The sequence below is a fragment of the Grammomys surdaster genome, unplaced genomic scaffold (genome assembly GCF_004785775.1).
Source record: "Grammomys surdaster isolate TR1022 unplaced genomic scaffold, NIH_TR_1.0 198, whole genome shotgun sequence".
NCBI classification, from domain to species: Eukaryota; Metazoa; Chordata; class Mammalia; order Rodentia; family Muridae; genus Grammomys; species Grammomys surdaster.
The window spans coordinates 7,640,690-7,647,049 of NW_021604643.1; positions in this window are offsets into that span (position 1 = coordinate 7,640,690).

The window sequence follows — 6,360 nt, forward strand, 5'->3', positions numbered from 1 at the left end:
AGTCATCAGGGAAATGCAAATGAAAACAACACTGAGATTCCACCTCACACCAGTCAGAATGGCTAAGATCAAAAACACAGGTGACAGCACATGTTGGCGAGGATGTGGTGAAAGAGGAACACTCTTCCACTGTTGGTGGGATTGTAACCTGGTACAACCACTATGGAAGGCAGTCTGGCGGTACCTCAGAAAATTGAACATAATGTTACCTGAGGACCCAGTTATACCACTCCTGGGCATATACCCAAAAGACGTTTCAACATACAACAGGGACACATTCTCCACCGTGTTCATAGCAGCTTTATTTATAATAGCCAGAAGTTGGAAAGAACCCAGATGCCCTTCAACAGAAAAATGGATGCAGAAAATGTGGTACATTTATACAATGGAGTACTACTCAGCTATTAAAAACAATGAGTTCATGAAATTCCTAAGCAAATGGATGGAGCTGGAAAATATCATCTTGAGTGAAGTGACCCAATCTCAAAAGAACATACATGGTATGCACTCACTGATAAGTGGTATTAGCCCAAAAGCTCACAATTTCTAAGAAACTACTTATAGACCACATAAAACTCACATAGAAGAAGGAAGACCAAAGTGTGGATGCTTTGGTCCTTTCTAGAAGGAGTATCAAAAGTTTCAACCAGAGCTCCCAAAGTCTAAACCGCCAGCCAGAGAGCACAAAGGGAGGGACTCATGCACCTGTATAGGGAATTGAGGGTGACCTTGTTAGACTTCAGTGAAAGTGGAGGGCCAAGGTCCCCAAAAGTTTGGATCCCCTACTGTGTGGGAATTCAAGAGCAGGGAGATGGGACTGGGAGGATGTTTGGAGCACACCCTCACAAAAATTAGGAGGAGGGGGTATGGGATAAGGGGTTTTGGGGGAGAATGGGAGAGGAGATAACATTGAAAGGTAAATTCGTATAATATCCAATAAAAAAAGACACAGATGAAGGGTCTAAAAAAAAGAGAGAGAGAGGGAGAGAGTTTACTTATTTTAAATTAATTTCAAAAGGTTCTAGGAGTTGCAAATTGGCTAAGATACTATTTTAAGCTCTCTACAAAAGAATTTAAGTCTCTGTTCAATCTTCTCAAGAGAGAGGTAAACCCTAATTTTCCTCAACTATTAATTGACAAAAGAGAGGTAATCTCACAAAAAGTAGAAGAAGCTATTACTAATCGATATATTATATAGTCTGATTAGTTGTCAGTGGTGCTATAACAGTCCTTTGACAAAAGATTATTAATATAGATTTCTATATCCTTAAATAGGGTCTTCATGACTCTCTGAGTATGGAAGGAGCGACTGTTGGCGCTTCTGCCCTGATTTTACAAGAACTCTGAAAAATTGGCTTTAAAAACAAAAGAGAGGGAACGGTACCCCCTCAGAAGGAGTCCCCCTGAATACTCTCCATCATGCCTTGTTCACTTTTATCTCTCTAAAGCTGAAAGCTCATAGCAAATCTGCTGCTGACTGCCTCCGGGACCACCAAGACCAAAAAAACTTTGCCACAGATATGGGGAAGGACCCTCTTACCCTTAAAGGGAATGGCCCAGACCCAGTTCCCTTATGGGGCCTAGGACTGATATGCCTGTCTGATACCACAGAAGGCACAGCTAACCGGCTACCAAAAAGATTAATGAAAAAAAAAATAGATACCCCCACAAAGCCAGGCCCAACCATAAATATGATGAATAACAATTTACATCCAGGGAAGAGAAATCTCCCTGAGAATCCTCTTCTTTTTCCTTTCCAGGTAAAAATGAATCACCCGTGATGTCTGTGGTTAGAAGTTCTAATCCAGATGCTGGCCTCCGAACTTATACTACTCAGACCTTTGAAGGGCCACTGACAAGAACATCAAACAGCTATAGATTGACATCACTAATCTGAAGAATTTCCTCGTTTCGCTGTCTGAAGAGACCTCCTAAAATCGCAAAGATCCTTTTTGGACTTGATTTACTCTAGTACAATAGAAAAGACTGTATACAGCTCTTGACTGTGTATAACCCTCAAAGAAGAAGGTTGCCTTCACATAGACAAGACAAGGAGGGTTAAAGAGAGCATGAAATAGGTAGTGAAGCCTAAGAAAAATCAGAGAGAGAAAGAGACAGATGAATGCTGATACAAGAATTGATTTGCAGCCTTTCCAAGGTTGTCAACCCTATTTCCTTCCATCTTGGGACCATTTTTTGGATTCTTTTTGCTTTATTCTGCTGGTCCCTGGCTCTCAAATAGGCGGACTAACTCTGTGATACAACAGATAAATAATTTGGTAGCAAAACCTACTCAGATACATTATCATAAGTTAGCTATGGAGGACCACGAGACTCACGATGAGGTTGTTACTTTATACAGGGTGTTTCCAAAACCCATCTCCACCCAACCTAAAAAGGGGGGACTTCTGCCCCTAGACCAAGCAGAGAGGGGCCACCCAGAACCCCCTCTGACAGGCGATCTAAATTCTTGCTTAGGTTGCGAGGCTAAGCACTGCAAGGGAATATTATTAAAAGATAAAAATATCTATCTGGGTTCCCTGAGGGACAAGCCTGACTGCATAGGAGTTGATGTCAAAAGTATCCCCTCTCCAGGAAAAAGACATAGGGACGGGTATGGCCCTCATGCCTCACTGGACAACGACAGGGGGACTGGAGCCATTACAAGGTCCCCTTCAAATACTGGAGGTCAGGCCTCTATCCCCGCCTTCGCAAGTTTAGAATTGCCACAGCCCTTCTATACTTAGAGAAGGGAGGAGATGTCAGGGGCAGCCCTGCTTACACACTGTAGGCCTAAAATCAGCCATAGGCCTAAAATTAGCAGTGGGCCTGTCATACATGTATACTAACACCAAGTCTTGGGTCTCAGTGGAAGAACATTGAAACAGATGGCTATAAGCTAATGTCAACGGGCAGCTTTTGTGGAAATTTATAAGCCTGAGTGGTCATGGACCTTGTAAATAGGTAGCCTTGGCAAATAATACCAGCTTAGATGGGGACAAGCGAGTCATAGGCAGAGTCATGGTGACTTGTCCCCTGAACCTTCACCCAGCCGATACCCGGTTCTGAAGATATCTGTATTCCCCTTGAGCACCCACACTCCAATGTCATTCCCTTCCCCACGTCCTGCCTTTCTGTGTTTATACACCTGTGTGAATTAATTATGATTTGAGAAAAAATTAAAAATAAAAAAAAGAAAAAAAAGAATTGTGCTGGAATTTTGATGGGAACTGCATTGAATCTGTAGATTGCTTTGGGTAAGATGGCCATTTTTACTATCTTAATCTTACTGATTCATAAGCATGGAAAATCTTTCTATATTCTGATATCTTCTTCAATTTCTTTCTTCAGAAATGAGAAGTTCTTGTTATATAGGTCTTTCACTTGCTTGGTTAGAGTTAAACCAAGATAGTCTATATTATTTGTGGCTATTGAGAATGGTGTTTCCTCATTGTCCTAAATTTTTTTAATTTCTTGCTCAGTCCATTTCTCATTTGAATAAAGGAGAGATACTGACTTTTTTGAGTTAATTTTGTATCTAGCCACTTTGCTGAAGGTGTTTATCAGCTGTAGAAGTTCTCTGGTAGAATTTTGTGGATCAGTTATTTATACTATCATATCATCTGCAAATAGCCATACTTTGCTTCTTCCTTTCTAATTTCTATCTTCTTGATCTTGTTTAGTGGAAACATTCCTTTATAACAAAATAACTTCTGGTGGTATAATCCTCACTGATTTCAAGCTATACTACAGAGAAATAGTAATTAAAATCACATGGTATTAGCATAAAAACAGACATATTGATCAATGGAATAGAATTGAAGACTCAGGAATAAATCCATACACCTATAGTCACTTGATTTTTAACAAAGAAGCCAAAATAATCCAGTGGAAAAATGAAAGCATCTTCAACAAATAGTGCTGGTTTAACTAACTGTATGTCTGCGTGTATAAGAACACAAATAGATCCATATTTATCACCTGGCACAAAACTCAAGTCCAAGTGGATCAAGAACCTTAACATAAAACCAGATACACTACATTTATTAGATGAGAAAGTGAGGAATAGCCTTCAACCACTGGTACAGGAGACAATTTCCTGAACAGAACACCAATGGCTAAGGCACTAAGATCAATGATTGATAAATGAGACCTCATGAAACTGCAAAGTTTCTGTAAGGCAAAGGACATCATCAATAGGAGAAATGGCAGGTTATAGATTGGAAAAAGATATTCCCCAACCACACATCTGACAGAGGGCCAATATCCAAAATATATAAAGAACTCAAGAGACTAGACATCAACAAACCAAATAACCCAATTTATAAGTGGAGTACAGAGTTAGATAGAGAATATTCAGCACAGGACTCTCAAATTGCCTAGAAGCACTTAAAGAATGTTCAACATCCTTAGTCATCAAGGAAATGCAAATCAAAATGACTCTGAGATTCCATTTTACACCAGTCAGATGACTAAGATCAAAAACTCAAGTGACCGTTTGGCAAGGATGTGGAGTAAGGGGAACACTTCCTCATTGCTCATGGTAGTGCAAACTTGTGCAATCACTTTGGAAATCAATTTGGCAGTTTCTCAGAAAATTGTGGAAAGTTCTACCTTAAGACCTAACCATTCTTGGACCTATACACAAAAGATGTTCCACCATACCCCAAGGATACTTTCTTCACTATGTTCACAGCAGCTTTATTTGTAATAGCCAGAAACTGGAAACAACCCAGATGTCCCTCAACCAAAAAACAAACAAGGATAGAGAAAACATGCTATCCAACCAAAGAATACACATGGAATGACCCATAGCTGCATATGTAGCAGAGGATGATCTTGTCAGCCATCAATGGGAGGAGAGGTCCTTGGTCCTGTGAAGGCTCCATGCCCCAGTGTAGGGGAATGCTAGGGCAGGGAGGCAGGTGTGGATAGTTGAGTAGGGGAGCATCCTCATAGAATCAGGGGGAGAAGGATGGGGATGGGATGGGGGTTTCCAGAGGGGAAACTGGGAAACGGAATAACATTTGAAATACAAATAAATAAAATAGCCAATAAAAAATACGGTACATCTACACAATGAAATACTCATCTATTAAGAACAAGAATATCATGAAATCTGCAGGCAAATGGATGGAACTAGAAAATATCATCCTGACTGAGGTAACCCAGACCCAGAAAGATGTGCATGGTATCTACTCACTAATAAGTGGGCATTAGCCATAAAGATCAGGATAACTATGCTACAATCCACAGAAGCTAAGTATCCTAAAGAAAACCCAAAGAAGCTAAGTAACAAGGAGGGCCCAAGGGAGGATGCTTGAATCTCACTCAGAAGGGGAAATAAAATAGATACCAGAAGTATATGAAAAGAGGGAATTGGGACTGGAAAAAGGGATTGGAGAGGAGAACTGGGGTGGAGATCATGTGTGGGGAAGGGGGTCAGGAGGGGTTTAGATAGATAGTGGAAATTGGTGGGAACATCTCTGGTACTAGCAAGTTACTTGGGATGGGAAGAGGCTCCCAGGAGTCTATAGAATGTCCCTAGCTGAGACTCCTAGCAGCAGGGAATATGAAGACTGAAATGGCCACCTCCTATAGCCAGGTGGTACTTCCAGTGGAGGAAGGGGGACATTAATCCACCCACAAAACTTTTGACCCAGAATTTGCCCTGTCTACAAAAGTACAGGGATAAGGATGAAGCAGAATTTGAGAGAATGGGCAATCAATGATTGGCTCAACTTGAGACCCATCCCATGGGAGAAAGTCAGCTCTTAACACTATTAATGATATCATAGCTATGCTTGCAGACAGGAGCCATAAGTCTCTCCTGAGAGGCTTTATTCAGCAGTGGATGGAAATGGGCAGAGACCTACCACCAAACATCATGAAGAGCTTGGGTAGTCCTCTGGAAGAGTTGGGAGACATATTGAGGGAGCCAGAGAGATGTAGGATACCACAAGAAGACCTACAGAGTCAACCAACCTGGGACCATGGGCAGCTCAGAGACTGAACTACCAGCCAAAGAGCTTGCAGAGGCTAGACATAGACCCTCTACATATTTTTTGCATATGAGAAACTTGGTCTTTATGTGGGTTCCCTAACAGTTGGAGTTGGTGTTGTCTCTGACACTATTACCTTTGGATCTCTTTCCCCTAGCTAGGCTGCATTGTCTGGCCTCAGACAATGGGAGAGGATGCACTTAGCCCTGTTGCGACTTGATATGACAGGGTGATTGGTACCCATGGGAGGCCCCCTCTTCTCTCAGGAGAAGGGGATTGGGGGTTAGGGAGGGGAGTGTGAGGTGGGATCAGGATGTAAAATGAATAAAAACAAAAACAAATAAATAAAAAGCAGCAC